This window comes from Oryx dammah, unplaced genomic scaffold (genome assembly GCF_014754425.2).
Source record: "Oryx dammah isolate SB20612 unplaced genomic scaffold, SCBI_Odam_1.1 HiC_scaffold_22, whole genome shotgun sequence".
Lineage (NCBI taxonomy): Eukaryota > Metazoa > Chordata > Mammalia > Artiodactyla > Bovidae > Oryx > Oryx dammah.
Window position 1 is genome coordinate 16,922,410 of NW_024070206.1, and position 23,163 is coordinate 16,945,572.

A 23,163-nucleotide genomic window follows, 5' to 3' on the forward strand; every position below is an offset into this window, starting at 1 on the left:
ACCAGTTTGATGGTCATGAAAGTTTGATGTATGAAGAAGAGCCCCCAAAGCCAGTGCTCTGGGACAACCCAGAGGGATAGGGTAGGGAGGGAGGTGGGAGGAGGGATTAAGGATGGGTGGACACATGTATACCTGTGGCCAATTCATGCTGATGTATGGCAAACACCATTACAATATTGCAAAGCAATTATCCTCCAATTAAAATAAATAAATTAAAAAAGAAAGTATGTTGTTCTATAAGTTGCATTTTTGTAAACTGATTCAAAAATGTAGTGCATATTAAGAACGGCAGTTTCTGGCAAATAGTAAGTGCTGAATGAAAGTCAACAGTGTTGATGATGATAACTATATGGAGAAGAAAGAAGAGGAGACAGAGGGGAGACCTGAAAGGAGATACAAAGACTAAGAAGAGGAAATTTTAAGAAAAAGAAGAGGATGAGAAGAAGAGGCAGGTGGCTTGAAGAGAGATACAGGATCCAACTGGAAATACACAATTTTTGTTTACTCAACATCAGAGCTTCCCCATAAAGATACAAAAATATCATCTGAAAGTATATGGAATTTAGATATCTGTGCTGCACCCTGCAAATTACTCCATTCTATACCTTCAACTCCATGCAGCTCTCCTCTTTTGTTGTTTTGGTCTAAGATTGGTTGCTGTTCTGTAGGAGGAAGATGCTGTGTGCTGAGCCCCTGGCCAGGATCAGGTGACTAAGAAGAGAGAGGCAGCATTTCCCCCACATGTGCTGCGGTCCCTTAGAGAGTATATCAGTTGTGTGGTTTGCAAATAGACTACTTGGTATTATAATAAAGGTTAACTTTGGCCTCTGAACCCAGGTGGAGGTCATGGAAGCTCCTCCTAGACAAGTCAAAGTGAAATAGACTTTCTCTGATGTTTCTGTTCTCTAATTAACAGTATCAGAAAGAAGTTATAACTCATGCAGGGCAGGGGGAGGAAGGAAAATATTTTCAGTTATCTTGGAAGGTAAAATTTCTTAAGCAGATTTTTGTCACATCAGATCTCAGTCTTTGTTTCTTCCTTTGTGTTGGGGAATGTTGGAAACTGAATTGATGATAAAATAATAGTGATAAAAAGACTAACATTTATTGAATACTTATCATATGTAGAATACTGCTTTCCAAGCTTTATACTAGTTTATACACAGTACAATCTCATCCAGTTAGGTGCCATATTACAGATGAGAATTTAAATAATTTAGCTAAAGTCACATAGGTAGTAGGTAGCAGAGCTAAAATGCAAACCAAGGGCTAGCTGAAAATGAAACCCTCTGTAGACCACCAGACTATATTTAGATAAGCTAGAAGATGCCTCCTTCACTGCCACACACAGTCAGTATATATGATTAAAGCTTCCCTTTGCTTTTTAAAACAGTTACCCCCTTGGATTATTACCTCTTTAAATAAAGCTCTATTTTAATTTGTGTTAAAGTTGAGAGAAGTGATACTCTCTCATGAGGGGAGTGATACTTACTTTGATCTGGGAGTCTAAAATAGCCATTTTTTCCTGAACATTTCTACTTTGTAGATCTTAGGTCTTAGCATAAAACTTCAGCATCCTTCCCTAGACTCAATAAGCCATGAGACATTGGACAACACTTGGAGGTTACCTGCAAGGATTATCTGGGGAGGTGAGATATGCAGTAATGAAAAGGAAGATGTCTGATTATGTTGGGCTTTCATGTCTGCCATTCTGAGACATTCATGCTTACATGATCTGCAGTATACTTTAAATTAAGGGAGAAGCCCAATGCTTAATTTGCTTCCAGAAGGTAATTTCCTGAGCTTTTAGAGAAATGTAGCAAATTGTCTCAAGAGCAGTGGGCATGGTGGCCACTAAGTGGTAACTGTCTTGAGAAGTCGAATGAATAACTATCTCAATATTTCCACTACTGTCTCCTGCTATCTTCTTGACCAAACTAGGATAGCAAGATGAATGAGGAAATTGAGGCCCCTAGATGTCCAAGGTCACACCTTTAGTCTCTACAAAACCAGAACCTAGTTTTCTTATCTCCAGTCAAAACTAATCTTTGATTCAGGGTGTTAATAGTGAAAGATGTCTTGCTGCAAAAAGAAGGGGAGGGATCCTAATTAGTCAAGGTGTTTAGGAAACTCAGCATTCTCTATCATCCTTCAGAAATTAAAATGTATGTTTTGCATATTAAATTCTTTCCTAAATTCTGCTGTAAAGTTTTAAGACTTGGTTTCACCCACAAATTCTGTACACTTTGATCACAGGTGCTTTTTCTTTTTAAACACTTGTCAATATCCAGAGGCACTAGTATTTCTCAAAATCCATTTAAAATAGTATACCACAAAGCAATTCAGAGGGAGTCCTGGAAATGCTTCTTATTAAAAATAATGGTCAAAATCATAATGATAGTAATTGACTTTTATTGGTATTTCATGTTCATACTATCTCACCTTGGAATACCATCATATCTTCCCAACAGGTCTCTCCCTAGCTCTTTCTATCTGATTGATTCTCTGGACTCCTTCTATATGTGCCTTTTCTTATCTGTGCCTTTTCATAGCACTTTCACTATGCCCTCCTCCCACTCTATCATCACCACAACATATACTGTTCTCGGCATAAAATCCAACTTCTCAGTCTGGCATTTCAGCCTTTCTCTTTCTCCAGGTTCCCTGTTCACTGTTCTCCAAGACAAGCCCTGTGGTTGAAAAATTGACACATTTTCTGATCCTCAAATTGGGCACAAACTTCCTCACTTCCCCCACCTTTTCTCCTCTCTCCATTTGTGCGGGTGTGTTTCTCAATAGAGCATTGGTTTCTTTGAGAGCAGAGGCTGTGATCTGCTCATCATCATTTCCCTCACAGAACCTGACCCTAGGTCTTACACCAAGGATCTTGTAACAACTTTAGCTGGCTACCTGTACTGCCTTCACCCTGTCTTAACATCTCTCAGACAACGAATGTCCACAACCAGAGTCACACCTGACCTGTGGTTTTATTTTCATACTTTAACTATTGTGACAAAGTTTTACTATGAAGAAAGTTAGAAATAGGTAACTTCCTGGTGGCTCAGACAGTAAAGAGTCTGCCTGTGGTGTGGAAGAGCTGGCTTCAATCCCTGGGTCGGGAAGATCTCCTGGAGAAGGCAATGGCAACTCAGTCCAGTATTCTTGCCTGGAAAATCCCATGGATGGAGGAGCCTGGCAGGCTACAGTCCATGGGTTTGCAAAGAGTCAGACACAACTGAGCGGCTTCACTTTCTTTCTTAGAAATACATTAAGTGATTGTACTTAAGGGAAAAACGCTATCTCTATTTTAGTTGTCTTTTTAAAAAAATATTGAAATTCTAGACCTTCAAGCTCAAGTTTGTTATGTTGGTTGAAAGAACAACTTTAGGTGCCCATGAGCTTGTGTCAAGAACATATTCTGCCTTCCATATAGTTACATCTCTACCTTGTTACAGACATAGCTGTTTGCAGAGGGATCCATGGCTATGAAGACAGAGAGGCTGAGATTGGACAGACAGTCTACAGTCAAAGATCTGGCTTTGGGTTCCAGTTTTATAACTGACTTCTGAGTGACCTTGGGAAAAGCCACCTTCCCTTCTTGGGCAGCAGTTCCCTTGGCTGTAAAATAAGAAGTGTAATATTTGAATTCACAGGGTTATTGTGGAAATTAACTGCGGTAATTGCTATAAAATACCTTGTAGATTCTAAGGGACTCTGCGAATGTTAGTTATTATTAAAGAAATACTCTGAGCATTGCCAGGTTTTTGTTGCTTGTCTGTTTGTATAAGGCAATACTACAGGTATTTCCAACTATCCTTGAATAATTTCTGTCATGAAACGTATGAGTCTCTTGCATGCATGCATGCTCAGTCGCTTCAGTGGTATCCAACTCTGTGATCCCATGGACCATAGCCTTCCAGGCTCCTCTGTCCATAGGGTTTTCCCAGCAAGAATACTGGAGTGGGTTGCCATGCCCTCCTCCAGGGCATCTTCCTGACCCAGGGATCAAACTTGTGTTTTCTGCATTGCAGGGAGATTCTTTACCACTGAGTTACCTGGGAGGCCTCTTAGGTCTGTACAAATGCTCCATGTTCCAGTTTTAATTCTGTCTATATTTACATGCAGCAGGCTCAACTTCTTAACCAAAAATTCTCTTTTTAGTGTTTGAAGTCTGCTGTTCAAACTTTTGACTCGATGAAGTATTATGGATAAACTTGCCATTTTAGATGCTGATATCAACTTTGGACTTTCAACTACACACACACACACACACACACCATTAGGTTTATTTTCCTTTCTCTTTCCTTCCATCCCTCCTAACTTTCTCTTCCATCCTTATTATTTTTTCTTTCTTCCAATTAAAGTATAGAAATATTCACTTCAGAGAATAGCACATGAATCTTTGCCCAGAGTGACTCTTTTATTTCTCTCCTGTCTGAAAGACTTGTAAAGCCTCACCATTTTCGCCTGAGCATTCAGATAATCTCTTGTAGATAAAATGGGCCCAACTCTGTGTTATTTACCAATTAAGTCCCAGAGCAGACTGTGAAGTTAAGGCACAATCTGCTATGCAGGGGACTTGATTACTGAAGAATATCCCCCAGGCATTCCATGACCTATAGAGGTAATACATTTTCTTTGATATGATGGGAATTATTGACTCACTGAACTAGAACGCTCTGAAAGTCCACTTAAAGACCCTTATTTCCAGAATGGATTGAAAAGCCAACAGTCTCTGGTTTCCTGCATACTCACAGTTTGTAGATTATTGATCTGATAATTAATCAACTCAGAATCCTCAGTATTAGCTCAATGTATGTGCAAAACCCCTTCATGAAACTTGAGTTGAAGAACACCCCAAATCTGCACATCACAGAAGCTGCTTATAGTGCTCAACTGCTCAAATTATTTTTGTCTTTGAAGTGTAGCAATTCAGCCTTCCTTAAAACACACAAGGTCAAGGAAAGTAATACTGCCTAGGAAATAAGTAAATTGCCACAGACATACAATTATAAATAAGAAAGGCCTATAAAAACAATATAATCATGGAATTTTCAAGTTGAAATAAAATGCAATAAAATTGTTTACAATTTATTGACTATTAAGGCTAGCCTTGGAGGATTACAGACAAGGGTCCTTATAAAGTTAAGTTCGTGTTTGTGTGTGTATGTGCCTGTACTAAATCTTTTCCCAAAGGATTATTGTTGGAACTTGTTTCATTGAGAGTTCTCATGTCACAGCCTCTCAGAAAAGTATGTTCTCTAGTGACTAGCATAAGCCACATGGAATATTTTGTGGGGAAGTTCAGAACTTAATCTTATCCCTATCTGGCCTATTAGAATTGTCTTCTAAACATTGATACAAAGATCAATTCTGTTTTGAATGACTACTATGTCACATATGTAGATAAAACAATACATCTTGCTCCTCTATTTCCATGGTCTTTCTGTCCCTCCAGCCTCTCCAAATTGTCTTCCTATCTCACACTTTGATGGTGGTCCTTCTGCTACAAGTAGAAGTCTGAGTCAGCACCCACGCTCTAAACCATGGCTCTTCCTCTCAGCTCTTCTCTGGGAAGGTCCCTCTCTCTTCCCATATCCCTGTCTCCTTAGAGGGGTTCTATAACAGATTCCTTTGCTGAGATCTCAAGGATTCACTTATATGAAGTGATCACTTAAATATTTGTGGAATAAATTAATGAATAGGTCCAGCCAGGAATCTACATATTAAGGCTTTGCTCTCTGATGTATTCCACAGTACCTTCACGTTTTTAATACATGAAAGATTTAAATGATTTATAAGCTCATAGAATTGGTTCTCTAGTGCTAGGATTTTAGCTTCAATGTAAGCAGTGAGATCTTAGTCCTGTGTCTTTGAATGGCACCTACTCAATCTATTTTTCCATCAAGGGTTCATAAGCACCACAAAGGCAATGACCTTTTCTTTACTTCTGTGTTTAACCCCCACAGCCCTCATTATATTACTCTGTTCAACAAATGCCAATGTCCAGCTCTTTCTACTCCTTCAATCTCCAGATAATTTGGTCGACTATAACAAAATGTTTTGCAGCTTACAACATGAAGTTGTTAAAGATTCTTTGTCAGGTAATTGATAAAAGAACATTCCAGCCTATCCTTCACATCCACTGGCTCCAAGTTTATGCCACCTATACTTGTACACCTCATACCTAAAACACCATTAGCCTGTTAACATGAGAATATCACCCACTGCAGATGAAAGGTAATGCAGGTCTCTGACCCTCCAAGCTGCCAGACAGTTCGTGCCACCAGGGGATGTTCTGGGCCCCCTGATGCTAGGATGCTGGAGTATTGGCATACTGGGGAACAGGATCTTGAGATGGAGTGGTCTCCAAACCCAGCACTGAGTGCCAGCCCCCAGTTCTCACCTTGTTTTGATCATGGTCAGGACCATAATTATGCCTCAATACCTACATCTCCTGGGCGTCCCAGGTGGTGCTATATAAAGATCCTGCCTGCCAATGCAGGAGACGACGTGAGAGATGCAGATTTGACCCCTGGGTTGGGAAGATCCCCTTGAGGAGGGCATGGCAACCCACTCCAGCATTTTTGCCTGGAGAATTCCCATGGACAGAGGAGCCTGGTGGTCTACAGTTCATAGGGTTGCAAAGAATTGGACACAACTGAAGCAACTTTGGAGAAGGCAATGGCACCCCATTCTAGTACTCTTGCCTGGAAAATCCCATGGATGGAGAAGCCTGGTGGGCTGCAATCCAGGGGGTCCCTAAGAGTTGGACACGACTGAGGGACTTCACTTTCACTTTTCACTTTCATGCATTGGAGAAGGAGATGGCAACCCACTCCCGTGTTCTTGCCTGGAGAATCCCAGGGACGGGGGGAGCCTGGTGGGCTGCCATCTATGGGGTCGCACAGAGTCAGACATGACTGAAGCGGCTTAGCAGCAGCAGCAGCAGCAGAAGCAACTTAGCACACATGCACACACCTACATCTTATATCAGGTGGTCTGGGCAAAGCTCATGGGACTGCTACCCAAGGCAAGTTATCTCCTCTCGGCAAACCACTCCCTACTTCTCACTTCTCCTCGCCTCACATTTTCTCCTCAAGCAAAATTAGTATAGATGGCGCATATGGTAGAGAGGATTTCTAGAAAGTAATAGGGTAGATGCCTTACTGGTAAAGGTGTTTTTTTTTTTAAATTTATTTATTTTTTATTTTACTTTACAATTCTGTATTGGTTTTGCCATACATTGACATGAATCCACCACGGGTGTACATGCACTCCCAAACCTGAACCCCCCTGCCACCCCCCTCCCCACAACATCTCTCTGGGTCATGCCCACGTACCAGCCCCAAGCGTGCCATATCCTGCATCGTACATAGACTGGCAATTCGATTCTTACATGATATTATACATGTTTCAATACCATTCTCCCAAGTCATCTCACCCTCTCCCTCTCCCACGGAGTCCAAAAGTCCGTTATACACATCTGTGTCTTTTTTGCTGTCCTGCATACAGGGTCATCATTGCCATCTTTCTAAATTCCATATATATGTGTTAGTATACTGTATTGGTGTTTTTCTTTCTGGCTTACTTCACTCTGTATAATTGGCTCCAGTTTCATCCATCTCATCAGAACTAAAACCTCAAGTAGAGGTTTAAAAATTGGAAGTAGCTTTTAATTGATGCAAATGTATTGATTGAATTTGGCTCACTGATACAAAATCATGGCCTATATGTCCAATAAAATTTGCCTTGACATCAGCCAGTCAATCTGAATATAAGGCAATGATTTATTGATTATCTTTCTTGTATCGTGAAGGCCAATTTGCATTTAGATTTTTAGTCATAATAAAGTTATAGTATTTTCCTTACTTTAGAGAGTGTTATTCAGAGAAGGCAATGGCACCCCACTCCAGTACTCTTGCCTGGAAAATCCCATGGATGGAGGAGCCTGGTAGGCTGCAGTCCATGAGGTCACTAAGAGACGGACATGACTGAACGACTTCACTTTCACTTTTCACTTTCATCCATTGGAACAGGAAATGGCAACCCACTCCAGTGTTCTTGCCTGGAGAATCCCAGGGTCGGGGGAGCCTGGTGGGCTGCCATCTATGGGGCTGCACAGAGTTGGACATGACTGAAGCGACTTAGCAGCAGCAGAGAGTGTTATTAATAAGACAAAATAAGATTGCACACTTAATGCCATTGCTTTTAAACCTACCCTTACACAAAACCTAAACCCACCACCACCATACAGTGCCCTCAGGGGATCATCAACCCTCCATCAGACCTGTCAGAATTTTCCACAGTCAACACAGAGCAGCACTTGCAAGCCCTGCCATCACAGACAGTGAAGGTGGAGCAAACCATCAGGTAGACCAGATGGTTTCCATTCTACAACCCATCAAACCTGAACAGTTAGAATAGATTTTGGAACTCCCTCCCATATGCACAGATAAAACTATAAATATGCCCTCTTGTTCTACTGATGGGAGCCTCAGGAGGCTGATAATCATTTGTCCCCAATGAACTTGTTTGAACTCTTGGTGGATTCCCTTTAGTTTTTCATTACCATTCTGGAATAATATGAAAATAATTAGGTGACAGCATGCCCTCTGGACATCATTAAATATATCACAATTATCACATGTAGTGTATTCTATGTGCATACAAGTCCCTCCAGGATAGTGCATATTCTCAACCCCAACCAAAAAAAACCCACTCTTAAAGTGCCATAAAACCAAATCTCAGATTGTGGAACTAAACATTTGTGGCTCTGGCATCTATACAGGCTGGTGGGAGAATTCATTCACTATGGTGTTTGACACACTCATTCTCTCAGGTGAAATACTGCGGGCAAAACTGCATAATTTATTAGGCTTGTACGGCAAGGCGGAATAATTAGATCCTCTCCTTGTACAAGGCTACATTTTATGATGATCTTTTTAATGTTGTAATCTAAATTGAGGTTGGAGTTGAGGCATGGAGGAGGTTGAAAGTAAACTAATTGGGAGATGCTCTATATGAACTAACAGCTGTACAATTATATCATCAAAAGTAGGATCCTATTCTTAAAGGCTTTCAAATCATCTGTATTATTAGGTAACAAGTACCTCAAATGTTTTAATAGCAAGAACATGATTATACATCTCTCTCTCTCTCTCTCTCTCTCTCTCTCTCTCTCTATATATATATATATATATATATATATATATATACACAATGTTGTGTTTTATTGTGAGTGGGGAGGAAAAGAAAAAGGTCAGAAGCCAGTAATGTCCTCCGTGAACAGGTAGAAAAGAATTTCCAAATGTTGGCAAGAGGTGACAAAGTAAGAAAAAGAGATCTGCCTTACCTCACAGTTCCTCTTGAGCCTTGAAACGATGGTTTAGAGAAAAGTAGCCAGTGTCACCAAAGAGACAATTTGGAATAAGAATTTGAGATCCTTCTCAGGTGATCAAGGCAAAGAAGGCCGCGAATACGGAGGCCACGCGATGTCCAGGTGTTTGCTAAACTGGCTCGCTCGGTCCGTCCTCACTGTACCAGCACTGAGCACTAAAGTGGGCCCGTCATTCTAGGAGATTTGCTTTTAAAGTGCCTCCCCTTAGACTGCTTTCCTTAGCATCTCGTTCTCCTTCAGTGATCAAGTGGTGCATGAGGATAGGGTTGTTTTCCCATTGGAGATTTGCTTCTTGTTAAGTAGTCAGACAACCCATCTCAGGGGCCCAAGAAAGAACCATTGGAAGGTAATTCTTCCTGCAGCCACTCTGGTTCTGCTTGGCTGCCACTCTGCCACATTGTTTCCTCCTTTTTTTTTCCTTTGCACATTACTGAGAGGTTAAATTTTTACAAATCTTATAAGACATTTTTGTCTTTGAGCAGATAGAAGATAAGGAGGGCTCATACACCTGGCCCTCTCAGGACGGAAAACTCCATTTGAGAAACTAATTTGCCATCTTGAAGGTTGATCCATGAGCATACCTGGCCATGAAATCCAGGTGGGAAAATCAAGTTCAAAGAAAAGGTCATGAGAAACCCTTCCCACAAGATCTGGTCCCTTTCTCCTTGAGAGCAGACCAAAGTCAAATTCCTTCACTGTGCCTTTTTTCTGAACTCAAGTGCCTAGAACTCCAGTTTTCATCACCCTCATTTCATTCTCTTCCTCTTCATTATCATGATCACAAACGTAATTTTTATTCCCTAACATCGAGTAGAATAATTTGCCTTAAGCATAGGGTAAAAACTAAGGCTCACTTGTATTCTCTGTTTCCTTTGAACATCACATAATTGGTCCCTAGATTTCCCTGAAATCTTAGATTTTATTCTGAAAACCTTACATTAGCTATGACTTTATCCTAAGGATCAACTCCCTTTAAGCCTCAATATCTATCCCTTGCTTTTAGAAATGAAACTGTTTTTCCAGAGGCTCAGCATGTTGTCCTTTGGGCTTTTGCCATATCTTAGCAACCACTCTGTTGGGGAACCTTACAAACAAAACTAGGCTTTGGAGTCTGGGCACATATAAAAAGATATGTTGCAATAATAAACATTTTAGTTTCTTTGTTTAAACCAGCAATAATAGCTTTTAGTAACTGCTGAGGTCTTGCCCTTTGTTCTGATTAAAGAAAAGAGATTCTTTAAATTTAGTGTATTTCCAGGTTAATTTGCTCTTGCATTTAAGAAATCTCTACTTGATAGTTCAATATTAGATCCACATTTAGAAGGATGTATGGTCTTAACTGGCAATTATAGATGAAGTTTTTTGTTATCTTTATGGAATTTCCTAATTTTCTTCAGGAATTATACATCCTCATTTTGAAAATCATTCCTTTCAAAGAAATCTCATGGTTTTATGAGGCCATTCACTTTAATCTCAGCATTCCTGCCAGACTGACAGAGGGAAAAGTATCAAATATTTTATAAGTGAATGAAAGAAGAAAACAATGTCTAGTCATGTAAGATTAAATGCAGCATTTTCTTTTCGTCAATAATCCCTTTACTAAAGGGAACCAGGGCCCCATGGAGACGTGGCTGATTTTAGAATTGGGGCAGGAAATATGCAAGATAAGCCTAGAGAATTTCACAGTTCTTAAAAATAGAAGGAAAATGAAGACTTGAGGAAACTGGTAGACACAAAACTTATAGAGCCCTTCTCGCATTTGTTGTTTCTCAAGTATTTTAGCTCAAAATAATATGCCCAAGTGCCATATTCTGAAGTGACATGTTCTGAACCCTTTCATACTAAGTAAGTATTTGCTGACTGCAAATCAAAAAAATTATCATTTTGAAGTGCCATCTTCTCTTATTCTATGCAACAGCAACAAACCATTTTTCGATCAGATTGTGATGTGCAACAAAAAGTGGATTTTATATAACGACTGGCAATGACCAGCTCAGTGATTGGACTGAGAAGCTCCAAAGCACTTCCCAAAGCCAAACTTCCACCAAAAAAAGGTCATGGTCATTGTTGGTCTGCTTCTGATCTGATTAAACACAGCTTTCTGAATCCCAGCAAAATCATTACATCTGAAAAGTAGCTCAGTAAATCAATGAGATGCTCAGAAAACTGCAACACCTACAGCCAGAATTGGTCAACAGAAAGGGCCCAATTCTCCATGACAATGCCCAATCACATGTCACACAACCGAGGCTTCAAAAGTTGAACAAATTAGGCTACGAAGTTTTGCCTCATCCACCATACTCACTTGACCTCTCACCAACTGACTACCGCTTCTTCAATATCTTGACAACTTTTTGCAGGGAAAATGCTTCCACAACCAGAAGTAGTCAGAAAATACTTTCCAAGAGTTCCTCTAATCCTGAAACAAGGGGTTTTATGCAATAGGAATAAACTAACTTATTAATATTTCTCTTTGGCAAAAATGTGTTGAATGTAATGGTTCCTATTTTGATTAATAAAGATGTGTTTGAGCCTAGTTATAATGACTTAAAATTCACAATCCAAAACTGAAATTACTTTTTCATCAACCTCATAAATGAATACATAAATGTATGGAATAGACAAATCACCCATGCAGAACAATTCCACACAACTTATGTGGATAGTCAGCCCCTTAGAAGGCAGACCATAACTCTCCATTCTTCAAGTGTGGGCTGCTCATAGTGTATGCCCTCTTGGGGCATGAACAAGGGTTCATGAGCAACGTATGAACAAAGTACAAAGAGTGCTTTTCTAGTTGATAAATCTTACAAATATTATCTCAGACATCAAAAATGATGTCATCTTGATTTCATGTACCCTTGATATAAAGTGATGAGAATGGCACTTTACCTCTGTGATCTTTCTCCAAAAGTGGGACACTCACATTCCCACTCTAATCATGAGAAAAACATCAGACAAATCCCAATTAAGAGACATTTGCAAAGTTCCTGACCAGTAGCCTTCAAAGCTGTCAAGGTCAAAAATGCAAAGTCTGACTTTTCGTCACAGGGAAGAGGAACCTAAGACGACATGATAAGTAAATGTAATGTGGTGTCCTGGATTGTATCCTAGAGAAAGAAAGTCAAAACTGAGGAGGTCTGAATATAAGTATAATGATGGATCAATATTGGTTCATTAATTGTGACAAATGTACTATACTGGCATTAGAGGTAATGATGAGGGAAATGTGTATAGGATATATGGGAACTCTACCTTTGCAATTTTTCTATCAATCTAAAACTCTTTTAAAAAATAAAAAGCTTATTTAAAAAAAAAAAAAAAACCATCTACCTACTACTTCCCAGGCAACACCTAAGTGCATGTATAGACTAGTATTCAAAAAATGTTTGCTAAATATATGAAAATAATATTTGTCCTTAGTCTCCATAAATTTACCATAGTGCATCAACTTCCATCCAAGAGTTCTTCTTTTATTTAATAACTTTGAGAGTGGTATTGGAATATGAAAAAAGGAAATTCTATAGTGGAAAACTCAGAAGTAATTTTTTAGTAATGCGTATTGACATTACTCACAATTTCCATCACAATAAAATTTTAAAAATGAAAATATTAATGAGACTACATGTTTTATTTTCAAAATACTTTCACATGTATTTGCAATGTCAATTCCTTCGATAATAAATTGAAAAAGGCAAGGTAGGCATTACTCTGCATTTTGAACATCAAAAATCTTGAGGCAAAGAGAGAGCATATGATGTATTCAAGGTGGAAAAGAGCCTTATAATCTACATATTGGCAATAATTAGGCTGTGAATTGAGCAAGCTGGCTAACTTTCGTGGGGTTGTTTCCCTGTTTGAAAAATGAAGGAAATTTCCATGGTAGAGGAAAGTTCCTGTATAATACACCCCCTGTCCAACTCCAAGCACATAGAATATAATAAATTTATTTATTTAAAAATAAATACAGAACTGTATTAAATATTAAGGAAAAAACCCAAGGACCAAAAAGGAAAGAAAATTACAGGTAAAGGCAGAGGCTGAAGTCTCATGGTCACCAATGGGATGAGACTAGTTGTATGCGGATAATCCAGCTAAAGTCCTCAAATGGGAATGTGTGCTCCAAAATGAGCTCAGGCTGTGATAGAAATTAGAATATCCCATCTTGTCTGTCCAGGTGGCTTCCAGAAACATGATTCTTTCCCAAAGCCTGCCGCCAAAGTCAAGTTCTCACGTGAGCCCGATTTCCAGGCCATTACTTGTACACACACTGAGAGCAGAGCTGAGACCTGTGGATCCAGATGGCACAAGAGGCACAGGCTGAGGCCATCATGAGATGGCTTCCGGAAAAGGGTGCAGAAGGGAACTTTTCAAGAGATAAGTGAAACCAAAAAACTGGGTGAATTCCAATTCTAGGAAAAAGAAATAATGAAAGAAATGTAAAAAGATCCTTAAATATCAATATCCTTGAAATTCTCAAAGAAATAAGAGAGGAGAATGGGAAACTTGAGAGTAGGTCCATACTAAGCTAACATAAACAAATAAATTGAAACATGAAAGATAGAATTGAGGAAAGTTCCTAGTGTGGAAGCAAAGAGATAAAGTGATAGTAAATAAAAGAGAAACTGAGCTGAAGGCTAAGAAGTATCAATATAAGCCAAAATAAGAATTTCATAAGAAAAATATAAAGAATTAGGGAGAGGGTCTAAAAGAGCTAAATAATGGCTGAAAATTTCCAAAGTTTCTAAAAGAGTCTTCCAATTTGGGAGACCCATGTGGTACACAGCAAGAGAAATAAAAAATACAGTCCACACATAGACTGTAAAACCCACGAGAAGAGAGAAATTACCTAAAAAGAACAGCATCTGTTTGACAGCTCATTTTTTCATTAATAAAAGAATTCATTCAAAGTTTCATGGGAAAATAATTGTGAATATAGAATGTTATGCCTTCAAGAGTAAATGTGAAATGAAGACATCTTTAGACATTTAAGGACTAAGTTTATTACTATCAGATCCTCACTGCAAGAATTATTAAAGGCTATAATTCATCAAAAAGAATAATATATTCATAACTAAGGAGTGGGATTCAAGAAAGTTGGTGAGCAAAGAAGTTGAATATAGTGATGATAAAAACACATATTTACTGTAAATAATAAAGAAGAAAATTTTCTTTTGTGTTTAAAACATGTTGGAATTAAAATTCTAGACATCAACAGTATGAAAACTGGGAGTTAGGAGCTATGTACCTAAGGAGCATGAGGTACACTAAGATCCTTCATGTATACTTTATTAGAAAATTAGTAATAGAATATGTATATTGAAAATTTTAAGATAACCACTAAAAGAAAAGAAATAAACTGTGTACCTTGCCAAATAGTATATGAGGGAAAAGAGCAGAAAAAGAAAATTATATCAGTCCAATAAAGACTGCTGATAAAAAGGGAAATAGAAGTAAACCTAGAGTAGCATAAAGAGAACACACAATAAGGTAGCAGAAATAAAATCTAAATATATATGGGGAAGCAAGTTTCAGAATAATACTTTGTATATAGCATTGATGCCTATTACATAAAATGTAATAAAATGTTTGTTTCTAATAACATATATGTAATCAAACTCCAATACTTTGGCCATCTCATGCAAAGAGTTGACTCATTGGAAAAGACCCTGATGCTGGGAGGGACTGGGGGCAGGAGGAGAAGGGGACGACAGGATGAGATGGCTGGATGGCATCACCGACTCAATGGACATGAATTCTGGGAGTTGGTGATGGACAGGGAGGCCTGGTGTGCTGCAATTCATGGAGTCACAAAGAGTTGGACACAACTGAGCAACTGAACTGAATTGAACTGAACTGAATCAAATCTGCAGAATGCTTTAAACAGACAAAGAATCAAACTCATTAAATTCATGATAGTGGTTGTATGTTGGGTGAGGGGTCCCAGAAGACTCACCTTATCCATGATATATTAATTATTTTTATATTAAAAAAGAGATAATGCAAATATTAAATTACAGGCTTAATTAGAGATGATAGAAACCCAGATATTAGATTTTTCTTTGTATGCCTTATGTTTTTCTATTTTTTTTATAAAAAGTGTTTAAACTAGGTTATTCTTTCTAAGTCTAATAATGTGTATATCTCTATATTATCTCAAAGCATCCAGTGAGCTAAAGGCAGAATCAAGACTAGCACCAATGTTTCCTAATTTCAAGTCCATGGTTCTTTCCTTTACACCAATATTCTAGATGTTCAGGTTACAATCAATTTTAGCTGCTCCCTTGAGTCCTTACAGATGACTTTTGAAAGTTCGTACAAGCTTTGGGTTTTCATTACTTTTTCTTCTACTCTCAATGCTTAGATTGGCACCAATTTACCCTCAAGAGGTTCTTGTGAGCCTTAATTGAGGACCACAAAAGATAGCAAGATCTTTAAGTGAGTAGCTCTGAGTAATTTCCCAAGCAGATCACTCTGCAGAATTTCATTTTCAACATGAATGGTCACACTTCAAGCAGTGAATGAAATGCATTGTTCAAGGGAAGTGACGCACTCGATCCTGTATTGCTGCTCAACAGTCCCAGGGCAACTGAGCAGCAGAGCGTCAGCATTTTCGTTATAAACCCATCAGCAGGATGTAAGTGCCAGAGGCTTCTAAAATCAATTTGCTGAGTCACTGCCGAGAAGGACCCACAAGACTGTTACAAACATAAACACCAACCTCTTCAAGGATGTCTTTCTTTACTATACTCATCCTCACGCTGACCCTTTTATAACCTGGAATATTTTCCTTGTGTCTGGAGCCTGCTAGCTTGATTATTATTGGTTCATATCAATAGACTCTTACCCCTCTTACTTTATCTCTACAACTGGAGAAAATTTGGGGGTAGGTGGAAGGTCTTTTGTTTATCATGATTATTATCCGTAGAGAATCAGATTATTGCTGCCTGCCATAGGTTTTAGGAGTAGAATAGCTGAATGAGAAAGGTAATCAATAATCTAATATGTGATCATGCACTTAGATATAATGAAAACTCTCTCTTTATGGCACTAGATTCACTCCCAGATTAGAAAATTAGTTGGAGCACATAATAGGCCTTTGTTTTGTTTTCTTCCTGGAGTGGGTACACGGTAGAAGACAAAACCTATGTGGAACATCACATTCATAAACTAGTATCTTCTAACTCTGGAATGCTGTACATTTCCTTCTGGGTGTCTAAAGCCAAACCATCATTCATCATTAGTAGAACTGAACCAGAGAAGACCTCCCCATTTGCTCATTCCTTCTCTGTTCTCTCTGAACTCCTTTTGTATTTACGTTCACATACTGTAGAAGCCTAGCTTGAAGGATTTTGAGCATTACCTTGCTAGTGTGTGAAATGAGTATGGTAGTCTGAACATTCTTTGGGATTGCCTTTCTTTGGAACTGGGATGAAATCTGCCCATTCCAGTCCTCTAGCCACTGCCAAGTCTTCCAAATTTCCTGATATATAAAGTGCAGCATTTTAACAGCATCATCTTTTAGGATTTGATAGGAGAAGGCAATGGCAAACCCCTCCAGTACTCCTGCCTGGAAAATCCCATGGACAGAGGAGCCTGGTAGGCTGCAGTCCATGGGGTCTCGAAGAATCGGACATGACTGAGCGACTTCACTTTCACTTTTCGCATTCATGTATTGGAGAAGGAAATGGCAACTCACTCCAGTGTTCTTGCCTGGAGAATCCCAGGGATGGAGGAGCCTGGTGGGCTGCCACAGGGGTTGCACAGAGTCGGACACGACTGAAGTGACTTAGCAGCAGCAGCAGCAGCATAGCTCTGCTGGAATTCCATCACCTCCACTAGCTTTGTTTGTAGCAATGCTTCCTAAGTCCCACTTGACTTCACACTCCAGGCTGTCTTGCTCTGGGTGAGTGACCACACCATCATGGTCATCCATGATGTAGAAAGTCTGTCAATTCCACCTTCACCACATTTTTGTGTGTGAGCCCAGAAGAATATTATAAAGCTCCTTGTGCTGGAGAACACTTGAAGAAATGGACTATTTTTGTGCAAAAAGAAAAAAAAATAGATAACTAACAAAGATCTTCTGTATAGCACAGAGAACTCTGCTCAATATTCTGTACTAAGACATTTTTTGTACAGTTCTTCTTTGTATTCTTGCCACCTCTTGTTAATCTCTTCTGCTTCTGTTAGGTCCTTGCTGTTTCTGTCATTTATTGTGACCATCTTTGCATGAAATATTCCCTTGGTACCTCCAATTTTCTTGAAGAGATCGCTAGTCTTTCCTATTCTTTTGTTTTCCTCTATTTCTTTGCATTGTTCACTTAAGATTTTCTTATCTCTCCTTGCTTTCCTTTGGAACTCTGCTTTCATTGGGTATACCTTTCCCTTTCTCTTTTGCATTTCACCTCTCTTCTTTTCTCAGCTGTTTGTAAGGCCAGCTCAAGACAACCACTTTGCCTCCTTCATTTCTTTTTCTTGTGGATGATTTTGGTCACCTCATCCTGTGCAATGTTACAAACCTCTGTCCATAGTTCTTCAGGCACTCTGTCTACCAGATCTAGTCCCTTGAAGCATAGGCCTTATTAATAAGTTGCTTTGGTCTGTGATTTATTTGGGGATATTAGTTCTGTTTGCCAAGAAGCTTCTTGTTTCAGAGGGTGAAACACAGTTTAAGAACAGTGATGACAACTTATGAGGCACTAGAGAATTAACCACACATTTATTTTATATTGGAATATAGTGGACTAACAATATTGTGCTTGTTTCAGGTGTCCAGCAGAGTGATTCATTTGTACATATACATATATCACTATCTATTCTTTTTCAAATTCTGTTCCCATTTAGGTTATTACAGAATATTGAGAATTCCCTATGCTATACAGAAGCTCTTTGTTAGTTACCTATTTTATTTATTTTTATTAAATTTTTGTTTGTATTGCAGTTCAGTTCAGTCACAGTAGTGTCTGACTCTTTGCAACTCCATGGACTGCAGCACGCCAGGCCTCCATGGCCATCACCAACTCCTGGAGTTCACCCAAACCTACTTCCATTGAGTCGGGGATGCCATCCAACCATCTCATCCTCTGTTGTCCCCTTCTCCTCCTCCCTTCAATCTTTCCCAGCATCTAGGTCTTTTCCAATGAATCAGTTCGAATTGAATGGCCAAAGTATTGGAGTTTCAGCTTCAGCATCAGTCCTTCCAATAAATATTCAGGACTGATTTCCTTTAGGATGGACTGGTTGGATCTACTTGCTGTCCAAGGGACTCTCAAGAATCCTCTCCAACACCACAGTTCACAAGTATCAATTCTTTGGTGCTCAGCTTTCTTTATAGCCCAACTCTCACCTCCATACATGACTACTGGAAAAACCATAGCTTTGACTAGATGGACCTTTGTTGGCAAAGTAATGTCTCTGCTTTTAAATATGCTGTCTAGATTGGTCATAACTTTCCTTCCAAGGAGTAAGCGTCTTTTAATTTCATTGCTGCAATTACCATCTGCAGTGATTTTGGAGCCCCCCAAAATAAAGTCAGTCACTGTTTCCACTGTTTCCCCATTCATTTGCCAGGAAGTGTTGGGATCAAATGCTATGGTCTTAGCTTTCCGAATGTTGAGTTTTAAACCAACTTTTTCACTCTCCTCTTTCACTTTCATCAAGAGGCTCTTTAGTTCTTGTTTGCTTTCTGCCATAAGGGTGGTGTCATCTGCATATCTGAGGTTATTGATATTTCTCCCGGCAACCTTGATTCCAGCTTGTGCTTCATCCAGCCCAGCGTTTCTCATGATGTACTCTGCATATAAGTTAAATAAGCAGGGTGACAACATACAGCTTTGATATACTCTTTTTCCAATTTGGAACCAGTCTGTTGTTCCATGTCCAGTTTTAACTGTTGCTTCCTGACCTGCATACAGATTTCTCAAGAGGCAGGTCAGGTGGTCTGGTATTCCCATCTCTTTCAGAATTTTCCACAGTTTATGGTGATCCACACAGTCAAAGGCTTTGGCATAGTCAATAAAGCAGAAATAGATGTTTTTTCTGGAACTCTCTTGCTTTTTTGATGATCCAACGGATATTGGCAATTTGATCTCTGGTTCCTCTGCCTTTTCTAAATCCAGCTTGAACATTTGGAAGTTCAAGGTTCATGTACTGTTGAAGCCTGGCTTGGAGAATTTTGAGCATTATTTTATTAGTGTGTGAGATGACTGCAATTGTGCAGTAGTTTGAGCATTCTTAGGCTTTGCCTTTCTTTGGGATTGGAATGAAAACTGACTTTTTTTTTGTATTGCGGTATAGTCAGTTAATGCCTTTGAATTGTGGTGCTGAAGAAGAGTACTGAAAGTCCCCTGGACAGCAAGGAGGTCTAATAAGCCAATCTTAAGGGAGATCAGCCCTGAATATTCATTGGAAGGACTGATGCTGAAGCTGAAGCTCCAGTATTTTGGTCATCTGATGCACACAGATGACTCATTGGAAAAGTCACTGATGCTGGGTAAGACTGAGGGCAGAAGGAGAAGAGAATGTCAGAGGATAAGATGGCTGAATGGCATCACCAGTACAATGACCGTGAACTTGGGCAAACTCTGGGAGATGGTGAGGGAGAGGGAGGCCTGCCATGCTACAGTCCATGGGGTTACAGAGTCTGACACCACTGGGTGAATGAACAACAACAATAACATAGTCAATTAACAATGTTGTGATAGTTTAGGTGGGCAGCAAAGGGATTCAGCCATACATATACGTATATCCCTTCTCCCCCAAACTCCCTCCCATCTACACTTCCACATAACATTGAGCAGAGTACCCTGTGTTATACAGTATGTCCTTGTGGGTTATCCATTTTAAATATAACAGGGTGTACCTGTCCACCCCAAACTTCATAAATGTCCCTTCCCTCCATTCTTCCCATGGAAACCATAAATTTGTTCTCTAAGTCTGTGAGTCTGTTTCTGTTTTGTAAATAAGTTCATTTGCATCATGTCTGTTGATTGCTGGGTGATAAGTCATATGGCATGAGCTCCTCCTCTGTTGGGAGAAGATATCAGCTCCACTCCTCTGGATCAGGCCTTGGGGCTCAGAGCACCTCGGGTTATCTATATTCATGCTTCTCCACTGTTCTGCAAAGGTAGCAGTTCGTTTGAAGAGATATTGCTCAAAATTACCTTAAGGTTGACAAACTCAAGCAGATTTTGACTTAGAGGGAGAATCTAAAGGACTATTAGCAACAGCTGTAAAACCTTCCCTTATTGAGTAGTGTCTCCTGCACTTCAGAGAATTGCAGCTTTAGAGAGTGAAGGTCCTTCAGTTCAGGAGCTTCAGAGTTCTTTTAACTGTTACAAAATCTGTAAGAAGACTACCATCTTACAGTGCAAAATAGTGCATACACATGATTCAAGGACAGAAGAGAATGAGACTGAAACAAAAATTTCTGGAAACGCCAACTACAGTAGGTGGATCAATTGATACTACACATCCTATTGTATCTTATTGTATCCTATCCTATGTTATTCTATTCCATTAAAACTCATTTTAATGTTGAATTTATGTCTCAAATATAGAAATTACTTTCTCCACATAGCAAATAAGAATTCCTTATTCCCATATCATTCAGTACCTGAGTCAATCTTTTTCGTTACCCTCTCTCGATCAGTAAGAAGTTCCTTGGAATATTTGATAGGATCCTCTCTCTCCATAACTTCTGTGCTCCAATGTGGTTTGGAGCTTTTCTGGTTGTTCTGGATTGTGGCGACAGCCACAGTCCCTGCTCACTGTGAATAGTTGCAGCTGGACATCTCTGCTCAGGGCTTTCTGAGAGGCCACAGATGGCTCCCCTCAATAAACCCCACCTCCTCTTCCCATCCCCAGTCTCAACTAGAAAAAACCACTTAAAATAGTATCAGAAACATAAAATATTGGGGAAATTTTGACAAAATGTGTGCAAAAGTTACACATTGAAAACTATAAAAGATTCCTGAAAGAAATTTTAAAAGGCCTAAATAAATGTGTTCATGGGGAAGTAATTTTCTCAAATTCTTCTCTAGATTCAATGCAATTGCCATCAAAATCTCACTAGTACTTTTGTAGAAATTGGCAAACTGATTCTAAAATTCCTATGGCAATACGGAGAACCTACAAGAACCAAGACAACCTTGAAAAAGAACGAAGCTGGATGGCTAACACTACCTGATTTTAAGACTTATTGTAAAGCTATAGTGATTAAAACAATGTGCTATTGGCATAAAGATAGATTCATATACCAGTGAATAGAAAAGGGTTCAGAAGTAAATTGCCGCATATATGGGCAACTTATTTTTTTCAAAAGTGCAAAATTCAGTATAGAAAGGTGCTATAAAAGGTGCTGGAACAATTGGATATACATATGTATAAAACAGTGAACTTGAATATATACTTATATCATTTGCAAATATTAATTCAAAATAAATCAGACTAAATGTAAATCCTAAAAATAAAACTTCTAGAAAAAAACTGGAAATTTATGTTCCTGAGTTAGGAAAAATTTTTTTAGACATGACATGATGCATAAAAAGAATAAATTAATAAACTAGACTTTCTCAAAATTAAAAGTTTTTGCAAAAGACACTGTTAAGAAAATGTTAAGAGAATTTTTTAACTGAAAAAAATCAACAAAACAATACATTTCTATTTTACTTACTTTTTGAGAGACCCACAAATAGGTTACAACCTATTTGAAAACACAAGTCCCCGACAGGGTCTAAACATTGACAAATTATACATCCAGTAAAGGACTTTTATCCAGAATATATAAAGAACTCTCAAAATGTGATAATAAGAAAACAAACAACCCAATAAAAATGAGTGAAACATTTCAACAAACTTTTGACCAAGAAGATTAAACATTTTAAAATAAACATATGGAAAGAGACTCTTCAGGGAAAGAAAAATAAAAACCACATTCAGATGCCACTATACAATCTTAGAAAAACTAAAACTTAAAATCCAGTGTTGACAGATACGAAAGATCTGAAAGTTATCTATATTCCTATATGGATGGAAAATGATGCAAGCACTTTTGAAGACTTTAGTGTTTCTTAGAAAATTAAACACCACCCACTATATGATCCAACCATTCCAATCCTAACTATTCACTCAAGGGAAATGAAAGCATATGTTTACAGTAAAGATTGGTACATGGGTGCTCAAAGTAGCTTCTATCAACAGGAAAAATAGGTAAGTAAACTGTGCTACAGCCATACAATTCCATAGAAAGGAAGAGAGTTCTGAGACACACAACAACATAGATGAATTTCAAAATAATTATGTTAAGTATGTTGAAGTTAGACCAAAAAAAAAAGACTACACATACTATAATCACATTTACAAAAATAATGGTTGGTTTAGTCACTAAGTCGTGTCTGACTCTTTTGACCCCATGGACTGTAGCCCACCAGGCTCTTCTGTCCATGAGATTCTCCAGGCAAGAATACTGGAATAATAGGATATATAAATAAATGCATGATGACAGAAAGAAGATCACTGATTGCCTGAGGACAGGGTGATGGAAGAAATGACCATGGGAGAGACAGATTGCAAGGGAGCACCAGAAAACTTTTGGGGGTGATGAATCTCTTCACTCTTGATCCTGGTGATCACTTAACAAATACATACATGTGTGAAAATGTATCAAATTATATTCTTTAAATATGGTTAATTCAATAAAACTGAAACATGTTTTGAATATATGTCTGATACCACACCTTCAAGTATGCTAAGAAAAAAGA

General features: G+C 38.7%; 1 protein-coding gene across 4 annotated transcripts in view; it reads right to left on the reverse strand.

The window, feature by feature from the left end:
- Positions 1-9,779, reverse strand: part of SLC14A2 (solute carrier family 14 member 2) — a 506,126-nt gene extending 496,347 nt beyond the window's left edge. For 2 of the 4 annotated variants that reach the window (XM_040264569.1, XM_040264570.1), the window contains exon 1: positions 9,356-9,778. The gene's annotated coding sequence lies outside the window, so the exon portion shown is untranslated. Of the gene's footprint in view, positions 1-9,355 lie in introns of all 4 variants that reach the window. The other 2 variants (XM_040264572.1, XM_040264574.1) reach the window with 2 other exon arrangements.
- Positions 9,780-23,163: the final 13,384 nt, after the last annotated feature.